This window comes from Ursus americanus, chromosome 1 (genome assembly GCF_024610735.1).
Source record: "Ursus americanus isolate L20-20 chromosome 1, mUrsAme1.1.p, whole genome shotgun sequence".
Taxonomy (NCBI): Eukaryota; Metazoa; Chordata; class Mammalia; order Carnivora; family Ursidae; genus Ursus; species Ursus americanus.
The window spans coordinates 14850668-14873222 of NC_142127.1; the positions used below are offsets into that span (position 1 = coordinate 14850668).

Sequence of the window (22555 nt, forward strand, 5' to 3'; positions counted from 1 at the left end):
TCTAAACTCCAACAATATACTTTGCCCCTACAGTAGACAAATGGAACGGACTTATTTATGTCTTATCACAATACTTACAAAATAAGACAGTCTAAAACTGTCTGAGCCACAACACCCTAACACTACTCTCTTAACACTTAGTGAAAGGATTAATACCTAATTATTCCTTTATCTAATCCCTCCACTTTTTTTTTTGCCATTGATCACCACAGCAGTTCAAGTCATTATACACAATACCGTAGCAGAACAGAATACCTTAATTTCAATTCTATGAACCCTACAAATAGAATAATCTCCTTAAAAATCACTGCCTAACTCAAAAAATCTTCAAATGAAGCTCTACTGTCTACAAAATTAGGTACAAACTTGTTCTCACTTCTATAAAATGATTCACTGTAATTCCTAAAGTCCCTTTCAGATTAAAAAAAAAAATTACATGATTCTGATTCCTTCAGCTGAGTATTACAGTACTTCACAATAAGCCACAATTAAACTTTTTACGTGTCTCCCATCATTTGCTTCCGTGAACTCAGCTCAAAATACACTGTACTTGTTACTATTTTCCCCTACATGACTTGCAATTTCCCCATCACGTGTTATCTGGGCTTACTTTGCACCCTCTCAAAATGCTCCCACCACAACCTAGGACGCCTTCATGAAGTCCTTCCTGATCATTTTAACTATCATTATTCAATAAACTCTATTTCAATAACCACTCACTATACAAAGCCTATATTGTTATTTTCATATGCATAAATACCATCTCCCAAATATGGCAGTAAGATATTTGAAGTAGAAACCATATTACAGTACAAATTCCCTTAAGGAAATCTCCATTTATCAAGTTCACCAGATTATTCAATATTTCATCCATGGTCAAAATCAAATTCCCTAGGCTGAGCATATTTAGCAATAAATTACTTTCAGAACAAACACAAGAAGAATCAATGAACATAACACAGAACAGTCAATACATAATCAAAATAAATGTGCTCTTCCCCAAAAGACAAAAATAGCTACCTATAGCGTATCAACTATATGGATATACCACAACATTTAATCATTTCTACTACATTTAAAACACCAGAGCCAAATAACTTGACATTGGACTTAGCAATGATTTCTTGAATGTGATGCTAAAAGCACAGGCAATAACAACAAAAAAATAAATTAGACATCATCAAAATTTGTAACTTTTCTGCACCCCAGGACACCAACAGAGTGCAAAGGCACTCACACAATGTAAGAAAACACCTGCAAATCATATACACACACAGTTTCCAACTTAGAATGATCCACCTCAAAATTTTTTGACTGTATTACAACGGTGCAAAAGTGATACGCACTCAGGAGAAACTGTACTTTGAATTTTTAATGTTGATCTTCTCCTGGGCTAGCAATATGCAGTATGATTCATCTGGTGATGCTGGGCAACAGTGGTAAGCCTCAGCTCGCAGTCAGCCATGTGATCATAATAAACAACCAATAAACTTATAATCACTCTGGACCAATACAACATTCTGTTTTTTACTTGCAGTACAGTAGTCAATAAATTACATATTACCTTATTATAAAATAGACTTTCTATTAGATGATTTTGTCCAAATGTAGACTAATGTAAGTTTTTGAGCATATTTAGAGTAGGCTAGGCTAAGCTATGATGTTTGCTACGTTAGATGTATTAAATACATTCTCGACGTAGGATATTTCCAACTTACAATGGGTTTCTCCAGATGTGAACTCATTGTTAAGTGGAGGAAGATCTTTATCTGATAAAGAGTTAATATCCAGAATATATAAGTACTCCTACAACTCAACCACAAAATAAACAAACAATACAATTAAAAAATGAGCAAAGCACTTGAATAGATATTTCTCCAAAAAAGAGATATACAAAAAGCCAATACACACATGAAAAGATGCACAACATCATTAATAACTAAGGAAATGTAAATCAAAACCAAATTAAATGCCAGTTCATACCCATTAGATTGGCTATTACAGAAAGGAAGGGAGGGAGGGGAAAAGAAAAGAACAGAGGAAAAGAAAAGAAATGAGGAAAAGAACAAATGTTGGTGAGACTGTGGAAACCCTGGAACCCTTGCACATTCCTGGTAGTAAGGTAGATGGTACAGCTGCTGTGGAAAACAAAAGGACAGTTCTTCACAGAATTACCACAGGATCCAGCAAGGCCATTTCTGGGTATATACCCAAAAGACAAAGCAGGGGCTTGAAGACCAATGTTCACAGCAATATTATGCATATAAGCCAAACGGTGGAAGCAACTTAAGTGTCCACTGTCAGGTGAAAGGATAAACTGTGGTAAATACAAACAGTAGAATATTAGCCTTAAAAAGGAAGGAAATCCTGACACATGCTACAATATGGATGAACCCTGAGAACATCATGCTAAGTGAAATAAGCCAATCACAAAAAGTCAAATATTGTATGATTCCACTTACATGAGGTACCTAGAGTGTCAAATTTATAGACAGAAAGTAGGACATACCAGTCAGTTTGGAGGTTCCAGTCTGAGAAGACGAAAAAGTTCTTACCATGGAGGTGATAGTTGCACAACTGAATATACTCAGTGTCGCTAAACTGTACACTTAACAATGTTCTGATGTTGTGTATATTTTACCACAATTTCAAAAAAAACCTAAACTTTGTAGCTATCTGGAAAAAAATTAAATTGGGTACATACCATACCATACATGCTGAAGTAATATAAGTCTAAATGGATCAAAGATTAAAAGGAAAGAAAAATTAAACCGTAAGTTTTAAAATACAGGATAATTTCTTTATAACCCTGGAGTAGAAGACGCTTTCCAACTATAATTCAAAATCCAGACACTAAAAAAGATTGGTATTTCAACTATGTAAAAATTAAAAACTTCTTCACAAAACATACCAAAAGTAGCCAGAAGAAAAATGACCAACAGAGAAAAACTGTACTCAAAAACAAAAAATTAATCTCCTTAATATGTATAGGATACCCAGAAAAGGGAGAGGGGGAAATGAAAAGGAAAGGAGGAAAGAAAGGATAGAGGAAAGGCAAAAGACAGTAGCCATTTAAAGAAAAAGAAATAGAAATGGCTATAAATGAAAAGGGGCTCAACTCCTTAGAGTTAAAAAAAATGCAGATTAAAAGTACACTGAGGTAACGTTAATACATTCAAAGTTGGAATGCAAAAATGATACAGTTATTTTGGAAAACACCTAAACATTCATTCACTTACCATATAACCCACCAATTCTACTTCTAGTACATACCCCCCCAAAATAAAAACATATGTCTACATAAAGACATGTACACATTTGTTCAAAACAGCATTATTCATAATGTCCCAAAACTGTAAGCAAAACATATGTTCATCAATAAGAAAATAAACAAACAAGGGTGGTATCTTCATATAAACCAAAATTACTCCACACATGAAAAATTTAAAAATGTAACCCATTCTCCAAGGAAAAGTATTCAACAGAAGACAAAACGACCCAAATGTTGGAATTACCAGATAAAGACTGGAAAGAAGCTATAACTATCATAATGAAATAAAGAAAAGTGCACTTGTAATGACCAGTAACATAGTAAACATCACCAGAAACTCTAAAACTACATAAAGAACAAATGAAATTCTAGAACTGAACAATGCAATACCAGATATACAAAAATCACCAGATGAGCTAAACAACAGAACATAGATAACAGAGGAAATACTCAGTGAACCTGAAGGCAAATCAGCAGAAATTATCTAATCTGAAAAAGAGAGGGGGGAAAAATTAAAAGAAGAAACATGAAGAAAAAAGAATAGAGCCTCAGAAACTTGGGAGACAATATGAAAAAGGTGATATACTGAAGTCCCAGACAGAGAAGACACAGGTTAAAACACTTTTTGAAGGAATAAATGACAGAAAACTTCACCAATTTAGTGAAAGACAGCAATTTATAGATCTAAAAGGCTCAAGAAAACCAGAGCAGAATAAATACAAAGAAACCATACTTAGGCACATCATAGTCAAACTAAAAATCAAAGATAAAGAAAAAATACTGAAAGCAGCTGGAGGAAAAAGGCCCATTAACAGGAAACAAAAATCAAATTACTACCACCTTATGAGAAACTATTAGGCCCAGAAGACAGTGGAATAACATTTTTAAAGTCTGAAGACGGCAGGAAAACAGTCAACCCAAAAATCTATAGGAACCAAAATATCCTTCAAAAATGAAAATGAAATGAAGACATTTTCAAATAAAACAAACACTGCCTTTGATCAAACCTGGACTAAAGAAAGTTCTTCACGCTGAAGGAAAATGATACCAGTGGGACAGTGAGGCATTAATAAAGAACATCAGAAACAGTAAACAGGTAAATGTAAAAGACTATTTTTTACACTCAGTTTTTTGAACATACTTATAACTAAAGCAAAAGTCATATTATCTTGTGGGGTTATACTGTACATAGAAGTAATATCTGTAACAACTACAGCATAAAAGGACAGTGGGAAGCACAGGCACGGGAAGCAGCAGGCAGGGGAGTTAAGAGACTTCCTGAGATGCAAGGTCTCTACTCTTTGCATGAAGTTTTAAATTAACTCTAGCGAAACAGTAAGTAGCAACTTTTCTTAAAGATGTATATTATAGCCCCTAATTCAATCACTAAAAAAATGCCAAGAGGTATAGTTAAAAAGCCAAAGGTAAATTAAAATGGAATTTCAAAAAATATTCAAATAATTCAAAAGAAGGAAAGAGGAGGGGCGCCTGGGTGGCACAGCGGTTAAGCGCCTGCCTTCGGCTCAGGGCGTGATCCCAGCGTTACTGGATCGAGCCCCACATCAGGCTCCTCCGCTATGAGCCTGCTTCTTCCTCTCCCGCTCCCCCTGCTTGTGTTCCCTCTCTCGCTGGCTGTCTCTATCTCTGTCAAATAAATAAATAAAATCTTTAAAAAAAAAAAAAACAAAAGAAGGAAAGAGGAAAGAACAACAAACAAGGACAACAAATTTTTTAAAATAAACAGTATACCTAAGTTCAACCATATCCATTATTACATTAAAAGAGACAAAACTCTCCAATTAAAAGAGTACATTTAAAAATAATAATAATAAAGCAAGCTCCAACTATACGTTGTCTGCATGACAGGCACGTTAAATATAAAGATGGAGAATGAAAAAAGATGGATGGAAGGCAAAAAGCAAGCCTAAGATACCTGGAGTGGCTATATTGATATCAAATAAAACTACTCTTTAAGAAAAAGGGTAAATACTAGAGATACAGTAATTTTATAACAATAAAAGGATAAATTCATCAAGACATAACAGTCTTAAATGTATATGTGCCTATTAACATAAGTTTCAACATACTTCAAGTGTATCATAATTAAATGCTGAGGTAATTCAACTCTTAGAGTAGGAATTTTTGCCTAAAATATAAATGGATAAAATGATAGACACACACACACCCAAAATCAGTAAAAGCATAGAGGATCAACATTAATAACCACTTTGATCTAACTGATATTTACAGAATATACTCAAGAAATGCAGAATATGAATTCTTACTAAGTAACACATGGTACATTCATTTGGACCATGAATGGGCAAACTATGGCCCCAAAAAATTCTGCCTGTGCTCTGTTTTGGTATCACTAGTGATTTTAAAATGGTTTTTACTTCTTTCTTTCTTTCTTTTTTTTTTTTTTTTTTTGCATTTTGGGAGAAGGAAGAGAAAAGAGAGGAGAGGAAAGCAGCAGCAGAGACCATGCCTGGCCCGTTAGCCTAAAACAAAGACCATATGTGGCCCACAAAGCCTAAAATATTTTGGTCTTTTACAGAGAAGTCTGCCAATCTCTGACCTAGACCTTTTGCTAAGCCATAAACCAATTCTCAATAAATGTAAAACATTAAAATCATAAATACAATTTCTCTGAATAAAAAGGAATTAAGTTAGAAACCGACAGTAATAAGATACCTAAATAAACCCCCAAACATTTGGAAATTAAACACTTCTCTATAATCCATGACTCAAAGAAAAAGTTGCAAGGGAAATTATTTCAAGTTGATTAACAGTGAAAATAAAAGTTTTAACATCAAAGTGTGTGGGATGCAGCTAAAACAGTGCTTAAAAGGGAAATTCCAACTTTCAGTGCTTATGTTGGAAAAAACTGAAAGGCCTAAAATCAGTGACCTAGATTTCTGAAAAAGTTAGAAAAAAGGAAAGTAAAGTAAACCCAAAATAAATAGAAATAAACAATAAACAGGATGGCAGAAATCAGGTTAATAAGAAAGAAATAGAGAAAATCAACAAGAAAAAGATGGTACCATGAAAAAAGATAGGCTGATCAAGAAAAAAAGAGTACAGAAATTGCCAACAAAAGGAGTGGAAAGCTGGTTAACACTACAGATCATATAGACATGAAAATGATAAAAAAAAAATTATAACAACAATACCATCACATTAAACTCAAGATGTAATGGACAAATTCCTTCAAAGATACAATTTACCAAAATCAACACAAGATGAAACAAAAAATCTATCTGAATAAGCCCAAACTTATTAAAGAAATTATCAGTAACCTTCCCAAAAAGCAAGCTGCAGGTTTCACTGGTAAATTCTATCACTCATTTAAGGAAGAAGTAACAATCATTTTACATTAAGCTCTTTCAGAAAACAGAAGAAAAATCTCAAGCCTTCCATGAGGACAGCATAATTCTAATACCAAAATCAGAAAGATTATTTCAAATAAAGAAAATGGCAGGTCAATATCCATCAAGAATACAGATGCAAAAATCCTTAACAAAAGAAATACAACAATATGCAAAAAGGGTATATATACACCATAACTAAGTGAGCCTTAGCCCAAGAATCCAAGCTTGGTTTAACTGGAAAAATCAAGCCCCCACTTTTTTAGAACATTTCAATTAATTTCACTAATTTGAAGACCACTCCTCAACATGCTATGGTCTGATGTCTACTTCCTCCCAGACTCCTCTAAATACCCACTTCACTTTCATAACCCTCAACCCCCTGCGAAACACACTGTTATATCTAAAGTAGATAGAATTAATCTTATAAAGTCTTGATAATTATAGTTAGGAACAGAACACATAAATCCTAGCACTTACACAACACAATGCTCATCCTTCTTTCCATTGTTGTTTTTGTTTCATTTCACCCTAATCCTTCACTTCCTCGAGGGGCCCTTTTCAAATCATCCATTTTCATCATTCCTTTTGGACACATTCAATTTTCACAGTATGATTCTTAAGCAAAATTAGTAGAGCCCTAATGCCTTCCAACTTGCCATTCTTTAATAAATGGTGCGTACTTATGTGTGTTCACCTGTGTGTACTTTTATTACTGCTTAAAGTACACTTTGTTACCTCGCACTTGTTACCTTGCACTATCTTAAGAATATTTTCAAACCTAGTCCTTTTTTAATGTCAATTCTAAACAGGGAAATTACATTTTGTAAATACCCTGAAATTTCAAAGATACTTTCATGTGGTATCTTTTTGATGTCAATTGTAAACAAATTTACATTTACATGCAGAGTAGAAATAAAATTACACATCAAGAACAGTTCTATTACAGAATGCTAGAATATGCATACGTTTTTTCTTTTGGAACTCTACAAAAGAAACAGTAAATTGTGATTGTCTTCAGACAGCAGGACGGAGAGAAGGGAGAATTACGTTTTCTAAATTTACACTATTCTGTCTTAAATGATCTAACCGTACACATACGTTACTTCTTTAAGTAAAAGAACTTTTGAACTGATAACATTTGCCCATCATTAAAATTTTAGTAATACTGAAAAAATACTAATGTTAAGTTTCCCAACAATGCCTATAACCCCTAGCCACCCAGTTGCCCTCCCAAGAGTAAATCACTTACAAATCCCAGAGATAATTCATGCATGAACTTGCATATGTATTACTTTGATTTAAAACATGTCACTGGGTTATCTGGACAGTCAAATTACAAATCCACTTTATTTCTATATACGTTCCTGTATTTTAAAAGAAAGTGTCATTTTCTAAATGGTTTTTTAAAAAAGACCATAAAATGAAAAAGGCGAAGCTATCCTACCTAATGTTTATGAAATGCATAAGCACAACACAGTATTTTGGAAAACTAAACCAAAATTTTCCTTTGTGACCCAAGGCAGCAAGTTAACTTTACAAAAACTTTCCCTGAACTATACAGCAATGAAAAAAATCTCCAATGCTGATATGGGCCAGCAAGGAGGGAAAAGGAATTGGAAATGACTTAGAGAAGGGAACAGAGGAGAGAATTCAGAAAGCACTTTCGAAGTTATCAAAGACTTGGTGACTAGAAGAATAGTAATGGAAATGTAATGAAGTTACAAAAGAGGAATGACCTGCACTGGGAGTAATGAATGGCAAAAAACAAATGAATTTTATGTAAGAAATGATTGATTTATCATGGTCCTCACTGCCTCTGGGGTAGGGGAAAGTAGATTTGGGAATGGGAACAGTTAGTTATCAGTAACACATTCTCACTCTTAAAAAGAAATAAAACAAATGTGATAAAATGCTAGCAGGCCGTAATTCTGATAAATAGAGGAGTATCTGTCCTATTATTTGTTGTACTTTTCTAAAAGAAAAGAATTCATTTAAGGAAAGAATCTTTTCCAGTAGTAAAACCAGTTATGCTTGTTTAAAACATTAGCATTCCTTATGTTGGGTATTATTTTTAATTCTGCAAATTCAAATTTTACTTATTAAAAGCATGTAGCTGACAAAGAGTACTTTTACTTAATACAATGGTTCATATTTCTTTTTATTTTGAAAAACATCTCACAGCAAAAAGCTATCTGAAGATCCCAATACGTTACTGATAATGAACCACTAAATGGGGGAAAAAATCATAAAAAAAAAAAAACAGTTCAAAATGAACTAGAATAAAAAGCTACAATAAAAAAAAAAAATCATTCCAGGAAAGAACAAACATGTATTGAGGTTTTCACACTAAATCCAGTTAATAACCCACAGCCCATGTAAGGGAGAAACAGCACTAGAATTTTAACTTTCCATGTTTCCACAATCTTAAACCATGTAACAAAATGAATATAAGACCCTCAAACTTTAGGATAGAAAGAACTTTAATGATCTAGTGCAACCCATTTTCCAAACTTTCTGGGTATGAACCACCACCAATTTAAAGTTGAAAGAATTCTACCTCAAAATGACCAGCTTCCACCCTTACCGTATCATAAAAACAAAGTACAAATTAAGTATAAATATCAAATTTTAAATGAAAATGGAGGTCTACAAATGAATCCCACTACTTAACTTCTGTAATATCTCAAGTCTCAGCTTAGCTATAGTTTTCTTTGTACTTCTATCATTAGGAACTTTTAGAACAAGAATGCAGTGGTTAATTTACAAGGAATATTGGCTATAAAGATAATTAGCAATAATTTTGAAAAGCAATCCCAAAGCCCTCCAGTGTTCTTCTCACTACATTAAAGTCAACGTGACACCCAAAAAAACTGACAAAACTGTTGAGTGGAAGAAACTGGACTCCTTTGTGTCAACGGAAATGACATTCTCCCAATCCTTTTAGGTCTAAAATTCAAAATCTAAATCCTTTTCACTCGTGGGGAAGAAAGAATATGAACCTTAGAATCAAAAAGTCATGAGTGAAATGTTTGTTCCACCATTGACTAACTATCCTATGATCACAGGCTTTATTCCTAATTCATAAGGAGTAAAACTGAATTCTCAGGACTGTCACGAGGATTAAAAAAGACAACAGTAGATGGCACTAAGTATTCAGTAAATTCTCCCCACCCCCAGATCATTTTCCTTTATCCATGAGCCTCCTTTTACTTCTCCACCCATCCCTGTAACTATTCTTTCAAAACTCAGCAATGTTTTCCCAACCTCTTTGCTAGTACACCAGTCTAACTAACCATCACTTAGAGATGTAGATTTCCACTTATATGAAATGACCACAACAGGCAAATTCATAAAGACAGAAAATAAATTAGTAACTCCCAAGGGTTGTAGGCAGGGAGAATGGAGAGCTTGGTGTTAATGTGTGTGAGGTTCTTTTTGGGGTGATGAAAATATTCTAAAGTTGACTGTGGAGATGGTTGCACAAACTTGTGAGTAACTCAATTATACACTTTAAAAAGGTAAATTTTACAGTACATTAATCATATCTCAATAGAGCTGTTTAAAATAGAATAAAATTCGAGACTCAGACTGATACTGCCTAAGTTTAACTGTTATCAATCTTCTGCTTAATTATCTACACAATCTACTGCCAATCAAATCAATTCTAAACCAGTTTCCCATTTAAAATCCTTCTGAAATAAGGCAAGATATAAATAAATAAAATTAACTACCTGTTATCCCACAGCTCCAAACAGGATCAATTCCAAGTAGCGCAATCTCCTAGCTGATCCCTCCCTCCAATATTTCCAAACTCCTGCCTGACTTCATCAATAAAATATTTACAGAGCGTTACTAAATACTATGCAAAAGGCCATAACTTGAAGTGAACAAAAAAGACATCCTACCATCATAAAGCTTCCAATTTAGCTTCCATTAACAAAGCTTGCCTTCCCTTCCATCTATCATAACCTACTTATGCTTTTCCAAGAATTTGAGCAAGTTCAGCTCCTTCACAAACAATCCTCCCAAACACTACAGCCGTTATTAATCTCCCCAACTAAATACTAATATGCCATCTTTAGTTATTTCACATACATTAGTTTCAACTCTGGAACTCAACTGTAAGCCTAAGAATAAAATCATGCCATAGCTTTCTGTATGTACCATAGTATTCAGCACAGAACTGAGAATTCCAGTGGTGAAATAAGTAGTTGATTACACGCAATACCATTTTTTTTACATATATCAATAGTTTATTCCTTTTTATTGCTGAGTATTATTCCATGGTATGTATGTTTGTTTAACCATTCACAAGTTAAAGAACATCTGGGTTGTTTCTAGTTCTGTTTTTTGGGTTTTGGGTTTTTTTAGCCTTCTAATGGCTTTATTTGGGGGTTTTTTTGTTTTGTTTTTTAGTTAACATATAATGTATTATTTGTTTCAGGGGTACAGGTCTGTGATTCATAACTTACACAACGTCCAGCACTCACCACAACACATACCCTCCCCAAAGTCCATCACCCAGCCATCCCATTCCCCCCAACCCCCTCCCCTCAGCAACCCCCAGTTTCCTAAGATTAAGAGTCTCTTATGGTTTGTCTCCCTCTCTGGTTTCATCTTGTTTCATTGTTTCCTCTCTTCCCCTATGATCCTATGCCTTGCTACTTAAATTCCGCTTATCAATGTGGGATATATATATACATATATGTATGTGTGTATATATATGTACACACACATACACACACACACACACACACACACTGGAATATTACCCAGCCATCAAAAAAAATGAAATCTTGCCATTTGCAATGACATGAATGGAAGTAGAGGGTATTATGCTAAGAGAAATAAGTCAATGAGAGAAAGACAATTATCATATTGAGATCATATGAGATCTCACTGATTTGCACCTTTTTATATCAATTTTAACTACAGCTGCTGTTGTTACTGTATGTCAATTATTTTACTATGTGCTTTATATTATCCCTAATCGTTATCAAAACCATGCAAAATGCATCTGTTTCCATATTGGGGAAAGTACACCTCACAGAAGAAGAAACCACTGCAAAGAAATACTAAAGCTAGAGATGAACTCAAATATCTATCAGCTCCCAAAGTCAGTGTCTTTTGTACTGTCTCCTTTAAATAGGAGTAGTTACTTCCAAAATAAAACCAGAGAAAGAACTAACAGTATAGTTTGTAATGCTAGCTATGGGATCTTCCCCACTTACACTTTGTCAGTTTCATCTTTAAAAGAAAGTAACAGTACCTACCTTATACGATTAGATATCAAAATGAATTAATACATATAAAGCAATTAGAACAGTGCCTGACACACAGTATGCATTATATAACTGTTGGCTATTATTTTCATCACCATAAATCACCATAATGAAGTCACCAAATATACTTCCTATTCTCATAAACTTGGTTTATGATAGATTATGGCTTCATACCACCTACAACACAAATACCAAAGCAGTGCAGAATTCAAGGACTTTCGGACCTCCATAATCCAGTTCCAACGTATCTTTTTAACTCAACTCAAGAAGCACTTACTGAGCACTTATCATACATTAGACACTTTCACTACTTTCCTGTACCGTATCAAGTATTTCACTATTTCTCTGTACCATATTAAACATCACTATTTCCTTGTACCATACGAAACCTAACATATCCAAATTCAACCTATACTTTTCCATCTCACTTTGTTTCCTACTACTGTTCTCTCACCTTGTACACTAGTCTTATTTCTGCCAATCAATACTTTATTCATCCTTAAAGGCCTACTTCAGTTATTATCTCTACCAGGAAGCCTTTTTTCATCTTCCCTGGAAAAAGTAAATTTTCCTTCACCTATGATTCCAAAAAGTTTCATTTATACCTGCCAGAGCATTTACCATATTGTTAGTATGTACATGTGAGCTTCCTAAAGGCAGGCACCATTTCCTAATCATCCTTATATTCTACAACACAAGTACTGCAAAAGAATGCGTTTGCACAGGTGCTCACTAGAATTACTGAAAAACAATTTTTCCAACTATCAACAAAACAGATGCAAAAGCTATTTTCTACTTCCCAGTTTTTTTGTTGTACATAAATAAATATATACGGCCCATTATTTCTGAAAAAGAAAAAACTGGTGCAGCTCAAATTCTCTTAATTATAATTCAGGTTTACTATTAAAAAAAAAAAACCTTAAAGAAATGGCCTATCATATCGCTGCATTTATCAAGTTGGTCCTACTTTCCAAAATATTCCATAATCCCAAAATTACTAGACTGTTACACCTCTGTTCTAATGAAAAATCCCATATTATTCACACCATCATTAATTATTCCTTTCAAAAACTGTTCTTGATTCACACATTTAGAATGAACACTATGCAACTCACAGGGTTTTTGCACTTTTGGAATAAAATGTGTTAATTCAAACTGCTACTTATTTAAAAGGATCAAGCAGTTATCAAAATGAAATAGGAATTTAAGGCAACATAAAGAAAAATGGACACAAAACTTCCCCAACCTCATCTCTCTCCCGACAGTGGACACTCACTTTTTCTGCCAGCATCAAATTCCCACTCCCATTCTGATGAATCCACCAAGGATTAAGTGTTTGCAGGACACAAAACCTCACATCCCTTTATAGAAGGAAGACCTGATACTGATACACTCCTGCCACCTACTACACATCACATGATCGATACCTAACCAATCTGAGCTCAGGTCAGAACTTTGAATCTTGACTGAATAACTACAAGATGAACAGATGTTTTAGAACTTACATTGCTAGTATCTAGTTGCAGCATCCTGCCAACTTCCTGCAACGTGACTTTGATGGCATACTCTTGCTGCGTGGTCTCCTTTTCACTGCTTTTCTGAGCCTAGTTCTCCAGCCTTCCCATCAATTTTGTAATCTACACCATACCCTTTCAATAATTACTTTTTTGGCTTATATTAGCTAGTTATTTTGTTGTTTGCATCCAAGATTTCTCACTGATATAACCACATTACATTCCTCTCATTTCTACTTCTCAGATTCTTCCTATCAACTTAAACCCTGTTTCACTATTAAAAAAAAAAAGTATTGTTTTACTTTTAAAATAACTTTCCTAACAAGGCAACTAGAAACAAGTAAAGCAGGCCCCTTCGAAATGCATTTTGGAAGCAATAAAATTCTCAACTAGTCTGTTATCTGAGTAACAGATTAATCAAGAAAAGAAAAAAAGCCCAAAAAGGTCTCTTTCCTTTGCTCTGTTACCTCTACCCTTTTTGATTAGTATGAAGCAAAATTTTAAAATAAATACTTTCAAACAGGAAACAAAAGTGTCCACTAAAACTGTGTACTTTTTAGATAAAATGCATCAAAATTCATCCTAAACTCCAGAGATAACAATCTCTTTAATTTTATTTAAAGGGGAAAAAAAAAAGCTACTTTATGGTAACCCATTTGTTTCTCTTAATCTATATATTCACTATTTTCAGATTCAAATACCAAACATTAAGTACTCTGAATCTAATGAAAAAGTTTCTTTTCTATAATCCTATATTCTTAAGTTCTTATTCTTAAGTTCAACAATTTCATTTCTGGTTTTTTTAATGCAGGCATTAATGAGAGGAAATAACTTTTGTAATGCATCAATTATTCAACCTGCAGCTTCAGGAATATGTATACCTTTATTCTGAAGTTATATGTAATTACACATCATTTCCTTAACTGAGCTGTCCTGAATTAACCAGCAATTGTCAGCTTTATCATGTTTCATATAATGCCTGTCCTTGCTATATTCAAATAGTTAACAAATAATTCTATGTTGGTTAACTTGCTTGTGTTTTAGGTTAATCAAATCAATGAATTAGTCACTAAGACTTCCCATTAACAGTTCTAAAAATTCATTTTTTAAAAAAGGTCTGTTTAAAATTTAATACTCTTCAAAGACTTGGTTAACAATTTAACCGCTGATACTGAATATATCCCAATCGAAGGCAGTATTAACAGTGGGCTCTGGAACAAGACTGCCTGAGGGCTCGATGCTAGTTCTACTACCTAACGGTAGCTACTATTTACTTGAACAGGTTACTTAAGTTCTCTGTACCTGTTTCCTAACCTTTAAAAGTTATTATATCACAGTACCTACACTTCATAGGGTTTCTGAAAAGGTTATAAATAATTATCTCAAAAACATAACTCCTAAAGGGTTTGAAAGGCTGATTTGTACACATCCCATGTAATGTCTTTAAATAACTCAAATCCAAAAACTAAATTAAGTACTTCTAAAATTTAAATGTCTGAAACAATTTAAAAAAGTATTTCCTTAAAAAGGGCATTCATTTTATGAAAATAGTTTCTGAATGTGTGTTAAAATGTTGTGATGGGAAACAAAATTAGTTTTGCATCTGTGCCATCTAGTATGTGTCTGTATTACAACAAAAACACCAGAGATTTCTGAAGCATGTATTGAACCAGGCCTCAACAAAACTACTTTAACTATTAAAAAAATATATATTGTTATTTCAACTGGCAAGAAGAAATGTCAACTACTGTAACTCATAAATGTGAACTCCTAAGAAAATTTTAAAGAGAATTCAACAATGTTATCAATTGATAACTAGGAACAATCCTGAAAAACATTTCTCAACTCTGGAACTCTGCCTCATTTATAAATAAAGAGCGGGTTAAATTATTTCTCAAAGTCTTTTTCATCTCCATAATTCTACGTAAGTCATTAGGCACTTCCCTTAATCCACTAAAGTAAGTTTCACGAATACACATTAACTGCTATTTTTGTGGTCTTGAAATAACTGAAGTTAAAAATGCTTAAAGAGAAACACTTCATACTTAATTATACTAAGGTCTAAGACTTTAAATAAGCAAACAATAGAGTTTTATCACAGACCAATACTAAAAACATAGTTTGTAATTTTACAGTTCCAAAACCAACCCTAAACTGTAAGGCATTTTGCACCCTAACTCCCCATCTTAAGACTTTCAATCTCCTCGTAGTAACCCCTCATTCACACTAAGTACTGTAACTGAAGAAGTCTTAAAGACACCCTTCTAAAGGGAACTGCATTTTCACAATGGGCAAGACGTCTTTAAAGGAGAGAATATTTAAAGATGTAATGTTAAGCATCAGAACAGATGAAGAAAATATTTTTGTGAGGTATATATTAGGGGTAGAGAGGAGTTAGAAAGGAAAATATACCAGACCACACAAATTCAAGGCTGTTCCTTTCCTGGTTATAAGGAGTACGTAAGAATGACTTGAGTTTAAGTCAACAGTTTTGAAAGGTTTTGAAAAAAATCTTGAAAGAAAACAAAATTACACAAATGGTCCTTCGGAAAAATTAAGATATTATTTGTCTTTTTGTTCTGGTATTCATCAATTATGGAGATATCTTTTATATATTTATTGTATGATATAAAGGTCCATATAAAGATACAAAACCACCAGCACACAAAGTAGTGTTAGTCACTATCCTATTCTGGAGAACCAAATTTAAACATTAATCCAATAACATCACCTTATCTTGTGCTGTTACTTAATAATACACGAATTTGTAGTAAGTGCTTGGTAAACTATGAAGCATGTTAATGTAGTGTTATTATTACTTAACTGCTTTGCTCTTGCCTCTTGATGCCAGTGGCTATTATAGATTCCTAATGTCATTAAAGAGACTGCAAGTTCCAATAGAATTACAGACAAGCATTCACAGGGAATTTTGTTTCAGAAAACATACTACTTGAAGCTCCCTTTCAACCATTCCACACTCCTGCCCCTACTCCAATCATTCAGCTGTTTTCATCTGTTGGAGGTGGGGAAGCACACTGGACAAGGAGGAACACTGTGGAGGGAAATTTAGCCCTATGTTGAGCTAAAATCTCCTCCTAAAGAGTGGGATGAAGCAGAAGACTGGCTGTCAGCATAGCGGATCACTCATCACTCCGAGTGCTCACTCATTCTTCGCATTGTGATGCTCAGGATGCCAGATTACACATCCAAGATTTTTAAAAGAAGGAACATTAATATTCAATCTTTTTGTTTTCTCTTTAACATTTTAATAGCTTCAATTTATAAATTGAGTTTATTAACTGAATGATGATTGCCACATCTCCACCTTCATTCCTGAAGTTCCTGTATTTGTCACTTCCTCTAGAATATTTCCAATTATGATCATCATCCAAATTCAATAACAAATTCAAATAACAATTATACTCAGCTTAAAACCAACTCCCTTAATCGTCCCACTCAAACTCAAAATTCTTAAATCTTCATTGATGACTACAATCCACCACAATCAACTGCCAAGCCCTAGCTATACCTCCATCTCTCAAATCAGCAAAAACATTTTGACTGTGCAAAGAACTGTGTTAAGCCAAGCACTGCAGAAGAAAAATAAATAAGCATAAGACACTGTGTTCCTGTCCTTAAAAATTTTAATGTCAATTCAGTAAAAAAGAGAGCTAACTGATAACTGCAATAATTATGATGTATCAAGTTTTTACTATGTGTCAAGCACTGTGACTAACCATTTTCATGCACTATCTCAAACAACAAGAAACAAACAAACCAACCCCACCCATAAGGTAGATACTATGATCTCTAAATTACACATGGGAAAAATGTGACGTGCAGAGTTTGAAGTGTACAAAGTCATACAGCTAGGAAAGCTTGAACTCAAAAACAGCTATGACAACAAAGTCCTTGCTAACCATAATACAAAACAATATAACTGCGGAAGTACAAACAAAAAAGAAGCAACCTTTCCCAAATTTCTCTCTTCTGCTCTATTCCTACTTCCAATATCACATTTCAGAATTTCTGCAAAGCTGGCGCTGAGAAAGCTGTTTAAAAATCATCTAGGAAGAGCATCTAAATTTATATTCCTAGGCCAAACCCTTGAGATTCTGAGTCACTGGGTATGGGGTGTTTCCCAGGCAGTTTTTTTTTAAACCATACCCCTAATTCTTGTTCCGTCATTCATTTGCTCGCTCATTCAACAAAGATGTGAGTTCATATTACGTGTCAAGTCCCATAACTTCATTCCATATACCTCCTCTACATCCAATCCAACTGCATTCCATTTTGCAAATATTCTAAAAGCCCTATTTACAACATTTAACTCCTCTTACAAAGGATTTTTATTTCCTATCAAGTACAAATATTTTGAATCAAAGTTCTCCTGACACACAATGAATACCTGGTACAGTAGGTGCTCAATAAATGTTAGTTCCCCTTCACATTACATAATCTAGATTTGCATTATTACGTGGTCCTCAATTCCAACGGAAGGGGGTGGTGCAATGTATGCTATCAAGGCTAAACACAAGCAGCAGCTACTCTCGAGCTCTTTCTGCTGTGTATGCTTTTCCATCTCCTGTATATAGCCAAATCCTTAAAAGGAGAGCACATACCCTACCTTCACTGCAACTTCCTTGACTCTTCCTGACCACAATAATCTCTTACAACCTACAGAGCAGCTATTACTATCCAAAAAGTAAAAATCTTAGCATTTGATAAAGTGCAGTCTTTTATCATCCTAATTTTTTAAAATAATTTTTAGCTCTTATCTGATTAAGATTCTTGAGAGCAGACTGTATTATACATTTTCACTACAATTCCAAGAATGTCTGGCCAGCTGCCAAGTGTATAGTTAGCCTTGATTTGGCAATACCACTTTTTCTACCTGTGCAAGTAATCCTTAAGTTACTAACACTACTTTCTGCCTTTACAACATCATAAATGAATTCTCTCAAAAAAATATCGAAATGATTCAAAATTGTCAAAGGCTCATCCTCTATGTAAGGAGACTACTATATCGAGTAGGGGCTGTACCACATTTATTTGCTACAATACCCTGTGCAAATAGTTTAACTTCTCTAAACCCTAAATTTTTCTGTCTTTAAAACAGAGATAATTCTCAGGTTGATGTGAAAAGTAAATAAGATAATATAATGCGTTTAGCACTGGGTCTGACATGTAATTCTTAATAAATACCAGCTGTTAGTATTTCCTGATAAAGCAGAGTAAATTTTTACAGAATTTCAATTTAAGCAAAGTGACAAGGAAATAAGCTAGGAATTCATATATCCTCTATCTATCTATATAGATATACACAGATATATCTCAAATCTGAAAGATTTCCACAAGAATGGTTTCTCTAATTCATCAAATCAAATGCATAAGGCTAGGATTTATAATAATATTTTTAAAAAGAGAATTAACCTTACTAATAAAAACAAAGAAATGTGCATGGCTCAGGAATCCCTGCAGTGTAACAGAAAGAACACAGGGCTTCAATACAGAAAAGCATAAGTTCAAATAGCAACTCTTACCACCTGCTAACTACATGCCACTAAATAAGTAATTTAAATTTCTCTAATCCTGTTTGCTCACTTGTAAAATGAGGTAAAAATGACTGTCATAAAGCTAAGATAAATTAAAATCCGGGCCAGCAGGTACTCCGCTAGTGGAGCTTCCCATTCTGTGCTTAAAAATAAATTTCTGAACTGTGCTTTACAATTAGATTGGAAAATTCATTAGATAAAATATATACACACAACCCAAAGTCAGTATTTAAACACAAAATGTGCATGCAGAAGAGACTGGTGGGAAAGGAAAGAAGATTTTCGGTAAGTCTAAGTAAGAAACTGACTTCTCTTTAATTCCCATCACCCAGTTACCCCATCCCCCCACCCACTTCCCTTTCATAACCATCACTGGGTGTTATATTAAACTAATGAATAACGACATAAAATCAAAAACTAACGATGTACTATACCTTGGCTAACTGAATTTAAATTTAAAAAGATGCTCAAAAAACAATATGACTTCTCAACAGGAGCCAGTTATACTTACTTCAAAGGGCATGCAAAACATGACTCCTGAAGAAATAAGAATTTCAGTGTTTTTTGGTAACAACATACTGTAAATATTTCTGCCCTTGGAGATGGCTGGAGAAACAGTGTTATTATTAAATATGATGTACAGAATTTACATAGGAAAAATGAACTTCCCACTTATGTTTTCCCCCACCCACTCAGCTCTTCCCCACTGGTTCTCAAAGAAGATCATCCTATCTGTACTAATTGCTAGAATATGGCCACAGTATGAATTATATAAGCTCCTTATCCACTGACTCCAACAAAATATTTATGCTTACATTTTAAAATCATGCTAGGAAGGTTAAGTCAATTACGGAAATTCCTGAATCCATTCTAAATCTGAATATATTTAGATATCAATATATAGCTCTACAATAAGGCCATATTAACCTCTGCTACCATAATGGAAATAATTTACCAAAGCAGTACTGATCACGTAAAAAAGAAAGCCATAAAGAGGAAAAGGAAATTTGACAACGCAAAGTTCTGTAACCAAGCTATAGCATAAAAAAGTACATAACGAGTTCCTTTATTTGGCTTGAAGGTTGAAGCAATGAGTGAAAACATGCAAAAAATAATTTAGGATCCTCTTAAACTTTGCAAGTGTTACAATGTTATAAAAATCCCTTTGAAAAAAAAGTTTCCCTCACCACTGGTAGCAGATTTGAGTTCTGTAATTCCGTTCTTAAGCAACCAGTCCTATCAATGAAAATCTCTACCCAAATTTTTTTCTATAGTACTATTCCAATGCAGACCAAAAAAGTGTGTAGATATATTAATATGAAAGAAACTGTTATTTCTAAATTCTTTTCAAAAGGAGTTCTTTTCTCTTATGGTCTGAGCTTAGGTGATTCTTTATCTTATGCTGAGATAAAGGATCTTTGCTGGGGGATCTCTAACTTTAAATCTGGGGATTAAGCTTCAAGTTTCCTAACTCTTACAGCTTTTCTTATCGGAGAACACCACGTTTCATAGATGGCCAATTTTTTCAGTCACCTTTTTCCTAATTTATATAATGAAATGGAACGAGCAACCAGATTTAGGTTATAACTTTTCATGTATATTAAGTGGGTAATTGTAATTATAGACCAAATAGATGAATGCATTCTCTAAAGCACAAAGAAACACACAAATTATAGGCACACAATTTGCATCTGGGGACCACAGTACTCTGGAACATAAAACTCCCTATGAAGGCCTTACTGAAATATGCTTATTGAATCTCAATGAGCTATCCTCTATGTGCTAATAAAGCTGCAGGTGTGACTTTCCAGGAGTTGCATTAATAGGCAACACAAAAGACCAAAAAAACCTTTGAAGACCAAAATAAATGGAGCTCGGACAGATGGTAAAAAAAGGTGAGAGGCAATGGGGAATCCTAATCATTTCCATTTAAATCATGAGTGTCCAGTTAACTACCTCACCTTGTGAGGTAAAATTAACGTAATAAAGTAAAACGTAATAACGTAGTAATAACTGAAATATTAAAAATAATCCTAAGTATAGACTGAATCCCTCCAGCACCTCCTGGTCACTCAGCATGTGTTTCAAACTCAGGGTTGCCCTATCAGAGGGAGGTCACTTAAGGACAGTTAACCTCAATGAAATACCTAGTATAGCTCAAAAATAACCAGAACTGATTTCAAAAGGGGAAAAATAGAGTGAGAAAAAGTAACATCCTACTTGTTACCATGTTAGTTATTAGGACTACAATTATCTACACTAATTTTATTAACAACCCAATAATTTCTAAAGCATAAAATATTAATTATGTAGCAGTATTTTTCACTTTAACAAAACACACTTGAAAATCTTCTAAGTCGGGCCAAATCTAATTTTAAAACTGACCCTAAGCATGAAACTACTCACCAATTAGACTGAGAGAGAAAAAGAACAACAACAACAACAACAAATACTGGCTCAAGAAAATCAGAATAAAAAAATAATACCTTTAATAAGCTGTCCATCAAAACAATACATTTAGAAGTTCCAAGGCTAAAGTAGGCTGGCGTTTCCCAGAGGAAAATGTTAACAAATCGGATGTTTCCACATGCACAGCTGGGATTTTAGAAACTGTCACACTAACAAAGTTCTGAGCGTGAAGATTAGAGCTGTTTTACAGACAGCAAATGAAATGAGGAGCATACACAATCCTTTTAAGCAACAAAAGTTTGCTGAATAATAAAAAGGGAAAATAGGCTGATACTCTACCTCTCATAACATACCCCCACTCATTGGATTATTCTGAGAATTAGAAATGAAACAATATATCAGCACAGGACAAACACACACACACTCCCAACACTGTAACATAAAGAAGTCATTCCACATTAAAATATAGACCGTATTTTCTATGAAAATACGAAGTGTGCCAAAACTCTAAAATGCCTATTTATACAGTTTAACGCCAATCTACACGTTAAAAGGCTACCCTACAGATCTTGTAACTCCCTGAAAAGCAACCACATCCTTTCAGAGCTCTGTATCTTCCTTCTCGACTTGAACTACCTTCACAGAATGAACGCACACAACTTAAATTATTTTCCCGGGTGCTTCCCTTCCTCCCTCCCCGCGAAACAGTAATATATATATATTTTTTTTTTTTAAGTTCACATAAGGTGATAACTAGCACCAGTAATTCAATCTACTTGAAATATGCTTAATTTTGAAAGTTCTAATAAGATGTATTCAGGTTGGAAACGAAAAACTACCTTATAAGGGTATAAAAGACTGAAAGCAGGAAGCGGCTTTGACAAAACTAAGGAAGTTGCAGCGCGCTTGCTCACTGGGGGACTTTTTTGAGGCAAGAGAAGTAACACATGACATCTTTCTCTCTCAAATTAAAATGTAACTTGGTTCACCGGTAAAAGCGCAGTAGGAGATGGAAAAGACCGGGAGTCCGAAAAGAAGAGGAGGTGGGTGGTCAAAGAAAAGCCCCGACCTAGGTTCCCATTTTCAGAGTCCGATTCTTCCCTTTCCCCACCCACACCCTGGGCAGAGTGTTGTCACAGCAATCTTGCAAAAC

At 34.2% G+C, this 22555-nt stretch overlaps 1 protein-coding gene and 1 long non-coding RNA gene across 2 annotated transcripts in view; one reads left to right on the forward strand and one right to left on the reverse strand.

Moving 5' to 3' along the window:
- The window catches only part of ACTR3 (actin related protein 3), a 61323-nt gene that overhangs the window by 38147 nt on the left and 621 nt on the right, over positions 1 to 22555 (reverse strand). The gene's annotated exons all lie outside the window — the stretch shown is intronic.
- The window catches only part of LOC148110715 (uncharacterized), a 39870-nt gene continuing 39642 nt past the window's right edge, over positions 22328 to 22555 (forward strand). Inside the window, exon 1 of the long non-coding RNA XR_015722181.1 lies at positions 22328 to 22445. This is a non-coding gene — a long non-coding RNA (uncharacterized LOC148110715). The remainder of the gene's footprint in view (positions 22446 to 22555) is intronic.